Below are 10527 nucleotides of genomic sequence, written 5' to 3'. Positions count from 1 at the left end.
ATTCAGTCTCTTCAGTATGCTTTGGTGCCACAGCTGACTCCATACTGTCTTTGACAAGCATGAGTCTTCTGTCAAATATTTCAACAGAGAATCAGAGACCATTTGAATTGAAAGTTTAAATGAGCAGAAAATTGTGTGCTAAAGTACACTGGCACAATATCTGTGTGTACTTAGAAATTTGTCATACGTTTATGTACACATGGTCAATTAATGTTCCTTTTTCTGTTGTAGGTTCCTTAACATGTTGAATAAAACCCCTATCTGCTGTAAAAGAGCACACAGAATTAGACTTTAATGCATCATTATTAAAGTCTCCCACAAGCACAATGTTATTTGAAATTGAAGGCAGCTGTTTAATTAAGCTGCCCAGATTAAGCAAAAATATCATTTTCAGGAAAATAAGTCAACAGGCATTCTAAATTAAGATTTGGAATTGTTATAATAGTGTTTGACACTCCACATGTTGTATAAACTCCAACTCCACCGTGTTGTTGTAGTTTCAAATCATTGAAAGGAGGACATTTACTTGTGTATGCAACACAACGAGGAATACCCACAAAGTTGTAGTTTTCTAAATGTACACTTTCAGGCAGCCATGTTTCAGTTACAGCAATACATGTTGGTTGTAAATGTTGAATAGACACATTTAAATCCTCTTTATGGCAACGCAAACTCTGTACATTCAGTATAAACACAGAAAAGGAACTATCTTGTACTGTCACCAATGATTCATCATGTGCCATAAAAGATGGCATTTCTTGAAGAGCTTCACAAATCTTATCATTACAGAAAATGGCCTTTTCACTAAAGTCTTTAATTATTAACCCTGACAAACTCCTTACCCGGCTCAAAGCTACATAAACCTGACCAGGTGCAAACACTTTACACTAACGACAGCAGTCTCAACAGTTAAACCCTGAACTTTATGTACTGTGCATGCCCATGCTAGTTTTAAAGGAAACTGACGGTGAAAACCAGCTTTCGTACAAACGTTTTCCTCTTCTACATATATAGGTGTAGAATGGAGCAATTTTACTGCCTCAAATCAACATTGTTTTTGTCTTTTCAATCCCACATGACCATCATCAAACTGAACGTATACAGTTTCAGGTAACTTCTCTTTAGATGAACGTACGATATGAGTAACTACACCACAAACACCATTAACTAATCCATCATCAATATCTATGTTTTTAATTAACAGAACACGTGCATCTATGCCTAAAAGTAACTTTTCTGGCAAACATGTGTTATGAACCTTTACATGATGACCAGCTATTAGTTCTATTTTGCCTGTTTTTTTACTCCGTGCATAATCCTCTGCCTCTATCGTTTCAATTTACAGCCACATTTTTATCACCTGCTTCAAGTTGTGCATATGAACTTGATCATTTGTAGCATAAATGTGCAAAGATACATTATCTTCCTCAACCTTGTCACAACTTGATAATATGATTAAATCATCTTTGTTTAGTGCAGTTGTTTTGCTTCTTTGCCTTAACCTGTTTAACATGTCAGCAAAATTACTGTCCTTTTGTCTAACAACCTGTGTGAGTTCAACAACACTAAAACATCTCCATAAACTCATTTCAGGTACGTCCACATACACTGGTTTTCCCTTCACAGGAGGCAATTGGAAAAAGTCCCCAACAGCAATTACACTCACATTACCAAAAGCAGACAAATCTCCACTCTGTTTCATTTCACGTAGTCTTCCATGTATATATGCCAATAATTTATGATCAACCATAGATATTTCATCTATGATTAGTATTAAATTTGTCCTCACCCAACGGTGTGTATGGCAACTTTACATTTGTGCCAATACTAAATGTGTTGTGAATTGTTGCAGCCTTTAAATTGTATGCTGCAATGCCTGTTGGTGATGTTAAAGCAACACAAATATCATCTGGATTCAAAGAAATCTGAGACAATAGTCGTGAAGACTCATTTTATGGCTTCAATTAAATGAGTTTTGCCTGTTCCTGCACCACCAGTAATAAACAAATGAAATGGTTTTGTGTTTTCTCCTCTAATTTTACCCAAACACCACTGCCTTATTTTATTAAAACAGCCATCTGGGTTTTGTTTAGGAATGAATGATGCTTAACCCTTCAACACGACTCAACTATTTTCTATTTTCTTAGTCACTGAAAATCGTGCATAACGAACAACTGCAGGCTGAGTACGTGTTCTTTTAACAATGAAACCAAGATTATTATCTAATGTCATTTCATTGGGAGACTGACCTTTAGATGGCACATATCATCAAAACACTCTGATGTGGTCTATTCTTGTAACGATCAACCAAACTTGTCCTCCACATCTCTTCACTTCTTACAGTTTGCGACTGCAACTTGTAAATAAATAATAATAATTTTCAGATTTTAAATTGTAGGAAATTATATAAACAATACATGCATAAGCATCAGTTACATACTGAATATCCATATTGGCATTCCAGCATAAAAGAGCAAATTTATTATACTGATTAACCCACACTTCATTTAATTGCTGTTTCAACACAATATGCACGGTATTATTTATGTAACGGTATCTATTTTTATAGTAATTATTTTTGAGAGACTTTTATTTTGACGAGCAGGCCGATTTTCCCGCGAGTGGTGAGTGTGCATTTTCTCAGGAGAGAAAAGGTGAAAAAGTTAGCAGAAGTGAGTGTCGTGTCACGTCTGAGAAGCTGTTCTATAAAGTGGCTTTAAGAGAACTAACTTAGATCGAGCTTTAGTCGGATAAAGGACAGCACTGTTTTGTGGACTGTAAGTGTTTCACAGTTGAAGACTGCGTCTTGATCGGTCCTTGAGAAGCTCTGCTGCTGCTGGAGTGAAGCAGTAACTTTATGCTAGCTGCAGACACACTCGTGACTGCTCCATATCAGCTGCTGTATATATTCAGGATGTGAAGTACTGTTTTGAGAAGATTTGATTTTGAGTTTACTCTGCCATCCAAACGACATCTCAGCTGATTCATCTCAAAAGTGATTCGTTTATGATTCACTCCTATGTGATTCATTTGATTGATTCATCGTGATACTGCAACTGAAAGAGGCAATTAAATGACATCCCTCGAGTTAATTTCAACGCACGCTACGTCAGCACAATGTATTTCCACTCATCATTCCACAAACTGGTGTTTCCTATTTATTCTTCTGAGATATCGTGGTTTGATGGACGGGACAGTTGAGTTATAGAACGTAAAGTGAAGTGTGGTTGAACATGTCACCAGTGTTTTGAGTGTGAAATTGTGAATTATCATAGAAAACTGGTATTTTCTCACTGTTTTTCACTGTTTTGAATGTGATTGTGTTCAAAAAGGTTAATTTAAGTGTTGAAATTTAATTCTAAATGAAGATTTAAGTGAGTTTAGAATTTGAAGGAGAATAAGAGTTTTCTTTGAAGGTTTCTTTACTAATGTATTTGACTCTATACTGAATATATTGAAAGTGATTGTGTTTGAGTGACAGCACAAATTATTTGTTTACGTAACTTTTTTTTTTAAATTTATTTTTCTTTGTTGTTTTCAGTCTTTTGAGTAATTGAGACTAATTCTTGTTTAAGAAATTATATATATATATAGAAAATAAACAAGGTTTATATCTCTTTATACTTACCTGAAGTGTGAAGTCTGTCAGGGAGTAAGGGTGTCTCCTTAATAGACTTGGGGAGGGAGGAGTATGTGAACTTTTTTTTTTATATAATTCTCACATATATTTTTACTTCAGAAGGCTTTCTCGTGACGGTAAACTAACTGAAGCCTACCCTCGTCAGTCTGTAGGTCCAGTCACCCATAAGGTAGGAAACAACATACATAATCTATTGTGTACAGAGACTAAAAGCACTGGGGTGGAGACAAAGATCCTTTCATTACTCAGTCTTCCAGGGCAGCACTAATTTATTCCCTTACTATACAAGAATAATTGTTCCCGTTACAATAAGATTTCTTCAAATAAGAAAACATACCAAGCCTTTAAAAATAGCAAAGTGTTTTAAAACAAGGATTAAAATACTTATTTAAAGCAGTATATTTAGTGTAATTTACTTAAAACTAAGTTGTTAATTCTTTAAGAGTTTGCTTTTCTTAATTTGTGTGAAAAGATCTTAAAACCAGAGCTATTAAACAAGACAATTCTTCTTAATTTAGGATTTGTCATAAGGTAATCTGTCTTAAAATGAGTAAAGCATTTAAACTTAAAACAAGGTTATATAAACTAAAATCAAGACCATGCATTCAGAGTCAAAAATTATTTATTCATATGAAAACCTGTCTTCTTACACAGAATAGTTACCATGCACAAAACAAAGCTCACATTACTGCTTCTCAAAATACTTCAACTTACTGTAACATAAAACAGTACATGTGTTGCCATTGCTGAACACGGAATCACAATCAACATGAGAATCTGACACTGTAATAAAACTACAAAACAACTTGTAACAGAGATCCCCAAGAAAGAGTTAAACTCACTGAATTTACTTTAACATTTACCCTACTACTTCCAGTAATCACCAATATATTACTTCCCAATAAAGTCTTTCCACTCTGTGTCATGACTCTAAAGCGGCGTGGCGGCGCTTTACTTGTATACTAGCGCGTCAAATACGGCGTCATTTACATATTTTCGCGCGCTTTTGACGGCGTTTGTGATCACAACGGCGTATTTAACTGCGTTTTTAATGTTAACACGTTTAAACTAAGGCGTAATTCTGACCCTCTTCGGTTTCCGGCTCGCGCTGAACTCCCTGAATCGACTTCCTGAATCGGCTTCCCGATTCAGCTCTGCACAGCTTTTCTCCCCTGCTCTTTTTGCATCTGCCTTGGATCCTATAACCTGAACTTTCTGACACTTTACAGTTGGTTATATTTAATTTGATATTTGAATGGAGAAAAGTTGATTAGATTTGAACAGAAATAAGGCAATTGTAATTAATGCATTCTGTACTGTATGTATAGATTGTTTTTTTAGAAAGGGATAGATCATCTGAATCTGACCCAAGCGGTCAGTGGCGAGCCAACCTGCAGAAGTGAACGGATCAAGAGCCCGGTGTGGCCAGCCGTGGCATCTTTGGACCAGCATCATCCTGTGCCTTCATTTGTGATACAGATAAGAACATACGTAAACCTACCCGGGTAGTGAAAAGAACATACTCTACGAAACACACACACATAAACAACTTCTATAGACTCTTTCTTTATTTTAGTTTTTTATTTTGAGTTTATTGTGCACTCAGGAATCTTTCTTAGGTAGGCAGGGAATGTAAATGACTGCCAATTTATTTTGTATAATACATTTTTTCAAATTCACCTGTTTTGTGTTGTCTGTTCTTTGATGACCGTTTACCATTTCAGGCTCCATAGTCGTATCTAGAGCTTCTGATACTAGCCCAGTTTTCATTTCTTAATACTTAAATTAGGTATTAGTTACATTAACCTGACAAGGAGGTTACACATGACACACTGCAAAATCCTGGATGAAGCTTCAGAATAGATTCCTTGGAGCACCTGGTCTGCTCTTCCCAAAGAAACCTGGTGGAGACACAGAAAGCACCAGGATGTAGGTCTGTACTTCTAGTCTTTTAAAGTGAGAACTGATTAAACTGGCAATTTTCTCCTCATTTACTTAAAAAAAAAGTGTAACTGGTTTACCTCTCCAACTCATAACACCACTACCATCAGAACCATGCAGCTGTCGCCTCACCTCCTTCTTCTACCACTAGCACTTCTGCACTACCGCCTCCAGCTGTAACTCCGGGTCATGTACAGGACATTAAATAAATCACTGAAAAGCTCCAGGAGGTTTCTACAGTCTACTGAAACAGAGCACTGATTATAGTCTCATCAGCTGCAGGTGTGAAACCTTTAACAATCTCCAAATCTACACTAGAGGCCAAAAATATTGTGACATATTACTTGTTCAGCAACATGGGATTTTTCCCCAAACTCTTAGAACAAAGTTGGAGGCACACAATTGTATAGAAAGTCTTTGTATGTGGTAGCATGAGATTTTCCCTTCACTTCTTCTAGGAGACCCAAACCTGTTCCAGCATGACAATTGCCCTGTGCACAAAGCCAGATCCATGAAGATGTAAGATCTTATGATTATGATCATTTGTATATGTCAAGTCAAGTCAAGTTTATTTGTATGGACATCAACAGACATTGTCTCAAAGCAGCTTTACACAAATCAACAGTGATGGTGAATGGTGTGCATTTGTCCCTGATGAGCAAGCCGTGGCGACTGTGGCAAGGAAAAACTCCTTAGATGTTATGAGGAAGAAACCTTGAGAGGAACCAGACTCAAAAGGGGAACCCATCCTCATCTGGGTGACATCAAGAGTTTGATCATAAATCTTTCAACAATACAGAACACTGGAGAGTGAGAACTAACATGATTACTGGAGTATAAGATTATAAGTAATGTTCTTTCTGCAGTCTTAAACAGTCTATATGGTTAGTAGCTGAGTTTTATAAGCTCAGCATTTGTGATCACCACAGATCCAGCATCAGCTTCTCCATGCCAGAGCCTTTAAACACTCCAGGAGGTCCAATGTCAAAACTCCACACATGTAGCGGGATCCAAATGGCACTGGTACGTCTCTAGATGGTTCAGGATGTTTGTGAGTTCGGCTCCTACTTCTTTAAAGGTCCGTAATCATCACGAGGTGGGAGGTGACTGGAGCTGGAGCAACCTCAGGATGCCTCGGGATGGGGAGAGAAAGAGAAGCAGTGGAGAGGAATTAGCAAGCTGCTGTTCATGATATTAACAGCACAAGTTGATAATGTGCATGTGATCAGATGTTCTGGAGTACAAGGTTATGATATGTGATGTGTGTTATGTGTAGGCTTTGCTAAAAAGATACGTTTTTAATCTACACTTAAATTGGGTGAGGTGTCTTTCCGAACATGTCAGGAAGACTATTCCAGAGTTTAGGAGCTAAATGTGAAAATGCTCTACCACCTTTAGTGGACTTTGCTATTCTAGGAACTACTAGAAGCCCAGAGTTTTGAGATCTCAGGGAGCGTGGCGGATTGTAGCGTGTTAAAAGACTGGATAGATACACGGGAGCCAAACCATTTAGTGCTTTATAAGTGAGAAGTAATAGTTTGTAGTCTATTCGAAACTTAACAGGAAGCCAATGTAGGGACGATAAGATCGGGGTTATGTGATCATATTTTTTGGACCTTGTAAGAACTCTGGCTGCTGCATTCTGGACTAACTGAAGCTTGTTTATTAATGAAGCAGGACATCCACCTAGTAACGCATTACAGTAGTCTATTCTTTTGTAAGCGATCTAGGAGGAGATCATGGTCTATAGTGTCGAATGCAGCACTAAGATCTAGTAAAACCAACAGCGAGATGAAGCCTTGGTCTGAAGCTAAAAACAGGTCATTAGTTATTTTAACTAGAGCAGTTTCTGTGCTATGATGGGGCCTAAAACCTGACTGAAATTCTTCAAAGATATTGTTCTCTTGCAGGTAGGAACATAACTGTGCAGCGACAATCTTTTCTAAAATCTTAGACAAAAATGGGAGATTTGAAATTGGTCTGTAATTTGATAACGTGTTTGGATCCAGATTAGGTTTTTAATGAGGGGCTTAATAACTGCTAACTTGAGGGATTTAGGACGTGACCTAAAGATAGTGAGGAGTTAATAATATTTAGAAGAGGCTCACCAGTTGTATATAACACTTCCTTCAGTAATTTAGTAGGAATTGGATCTAACTGACATGTTGTCGATTTAGCTTTGGCAATAACATTATACAGCTCTTCCTGTCCTATACATGTAAAACAGTGGAGTTGTGGAGTTGAAGGTAACACTGTCTCAGGAGATGCTGTAAGAGGTTGAACTGCCACAATTGTTTTTCTAATGTTATCTATTTTTCAGTGAAGAAAATCATAAAGTCCTCACTACTAAACTGTGATGGAACACAATTTTCAGAGCCCTGATTTGTAGTTAGTTTAGCTACTGTACTGAAAAGGAACCTGGGATTGTTTTTGTTGTTTTCTATAAGTTTGCTCAGGTGTTCAGCTCTAGCAGCTTTTAGCGCCCGTCTGTAGCTGAGCATACTGTCTTTATACGCGATTCTAAATACCTCCAATTTAGTTTTCCTCCATTTTCTCTCCAGATTACGTGCTGTTCTCTTGAGGGCATGTGTATGACTATTATACCAAGATGCAGGTGCTTGGTCTCTAACCTTTTAACCGGATAGGGGCAACGGTGTCTAATGTGCTAGTGAGGATAAGGTCTATGTTCTTAGTTATCTCATCAAGATTAATAGTAGTTATGGGTTTAGTGAGAAATTGAGATAAATCAGGCAGGTTATTTATGAATCTGTCCTTAGTGGTTGGAACAATAGTCCTACCAGGTCGATAACGTGGTGCAACACGGCTAATCTGCTCACCGTAGTGTGTACAGTATGAGGTAATGGTCTGTGATGTCATCACCTGAGGTAAAATATCTATATCAGTGACGCCTGTCTGTGATATTATTAAGTCTAGTGTGTGGTTAAAGCGATGAGTTGGTCTGGTGACGTTTTGTTTAACCCCAAAAGAGTTTAATAAGTCAACAAATGATAATCCTAGAGCATCGTTTACATCATCTACATGAATATTAAAATCTCCTACAAGCAGCACTTTATCAAAATTGATCAAGAGATCTGATAGAAAACAAGCAAACTCTTGAAGAAAATCAGCGAGGGTCCTGGGGGTCTGTACACGGTGACCAGAGCGAGTTTACTATGTATGTCCGAAAGTACAACTTTAAGAACGAGCACTTCAAATGATTTAAAGCTGAATCCTAACATCTGACTAACATTAAGAGAAGCAGTATAAATGGTTCCTACACCCCCCCCACGACCAGTCTGACGGGGCTCATGCTTATAAACATATCCTGACGGTGTCGACTGCTTAGACCCATATAATCACCTGGTTTAATCCAGGTCTCAGTGAGACAGAGTGCATCGAGATTATTCTCTGTGATCATCTCATTTATAATCAGTGCTTTGGGTGCAAGTGATCTAATGTTTAAAAGACCAAACTTTAAAACTTTTTGGTGTTTGTTTATCTGGCATTTTTCAGTTTTAACTTCAATGAGATTGTTTCTGGATCTTGTGTATTTACTTCTTGGTTTTGCTACACGAGGGATAGATACGGTTTCTATAAACTGGGCTGTGTGTGAACTTGTAACTATTTGGTCTGTTGTATGCGTGTTCTCATTGTCGAAGATTTCCTGATGTCTTACCAGTCAGATGGTGTGAAGTATCCTAGAGATGTTATCTGATAGCACTGCTGCTCCAACTCTGCTGGGGTGCAGGCCATCAGGGCGGAAGAACCTAGGACGCCCCAGAAACAGTTCCAGTTATTAACAAAGAGAAGTTTATGTTCTCGACACCATGACTGTAACCATTCATTTAGAGCTAAAAGTCTACTAAACTTCTCAGCCCCTCGCTGGTAAGTGGGAAGAGGTCCTGACACTATGATCCTCGTTGTGGGTGATGTGCTGCGTACCGCCTCCACCAGGATCCTGAAATCCTCTTTAATACCTCCGTTTGTCTCAGCCTGGTGTCGCTCGCTCCGCATGAAGAACAACCGCCCAAGTTCTCCTTCAGGACCGCGGGTACCCGCGCAGCGACATCAAGAACACGAGCACCAGGAAAACAGCGAGTGTGCACCTTACCTTTAGCTCCGTAGCGCGGACATGCCGGACGATGGAATCTCCGAGAATCACAGTGTCGCGTCTGCCTCGCGGAGAGGGGCGGCGGTTCTCGGTCGAGATCTCGAAGGCCTGTAGTGGTGGCGGGGAGACGCCTCGACCGGGCTTTGCTTGTCTCTTCCGCTGCTGCCGCATCCAGGGTCCATGTTGCACCTTTGCCGGAGTTGTAGGTGCGCTGGGTCTGGGCAGAGAAACACGCGGAGTTGAGGTGCTGGGAGCGTTAGGTTCAACCCGGAATTTACCTGGGACGAAAAGGCCCGCCTGGATGTTTCCAGCGCCGCTTCCGCCTCGCAGCCGGGCATGCTTTTCATGCAGCTCGCGAATCTGTTTCTCCAAAACCTCCATCTCCAACGCCACCGTTTGCAAATCGAACGAGTCCTCACCTGTGCTCAAAGTCAGACACACAGCCGGCATAGTGCTCATAATCACGAACAGATTTCGGATACACAAATAAGATAAAGTGAGAGAAGATATAGTGGTAGTCGAGTTTAACTGACTACAGGCACAAGTCAGGAAGACAAACAATTTAGGATTATTAAAAGAGAAAAACACAAACAAACGAATATAAACACGAATACAAACACGGAACTCGCGGCAAACAAGTCAAACACAGGAAGCTACGTCACCGGAAGTCTTGGATGTGTGATATAATATCATTAGTAAATACATTTATTCTCACAGCGACATGGGTGCACATTTCAGCCAGCTAACAAGAAGAGATGGCATTTCTCAGCAGTGTTACTGGCCTGGCATTTCTGCAGACATCCAGAAATGTCCAATCTACAAAAATTGTAATGTA

General features: G+C 39.0%; 1 long non-coding RNA gene across 1 annotated transcript; it reads left to right on the top strand.

Annotated features, from left to right (window-relative positions):
- Window positions 1-2743: 2743 nt before the first annotated feature.
- On the top strand, window positions 2744-5319 carry LOC124382534. The gene is made up of 2 exons (XR_006925066.1): window positions 2744-3809; window positions 4969-5319. It is a non-coding gene; the product is annotated as an uncharacterized LOC124382534 (long non-coding RNA).
- Window positions 5320-10527: the final 5208 nt, after the last annotated feature.

This window comes from Silurus meridionalis, unplaced genomic scaffold (genome assembly GCF_014805685.1).
Source record: "Silurus meridionalis isolate SWU-2019-XX unplaced genomic scaffold, ASM1480568v1 Scaffold606, whole genome shotgun sequence".
Taxonomy (NCBI): Eukaryota; Metazoa; Chordata; class Actinopteri; order Siluriformes; family Siluridae; genus Silurus; species Silurus meridionalis.
The sequence above is the reverse complement of the archived record's forward strand: the minus strand, read 5'-3'. Positions and strand labels throughout refer to the sequence as shown.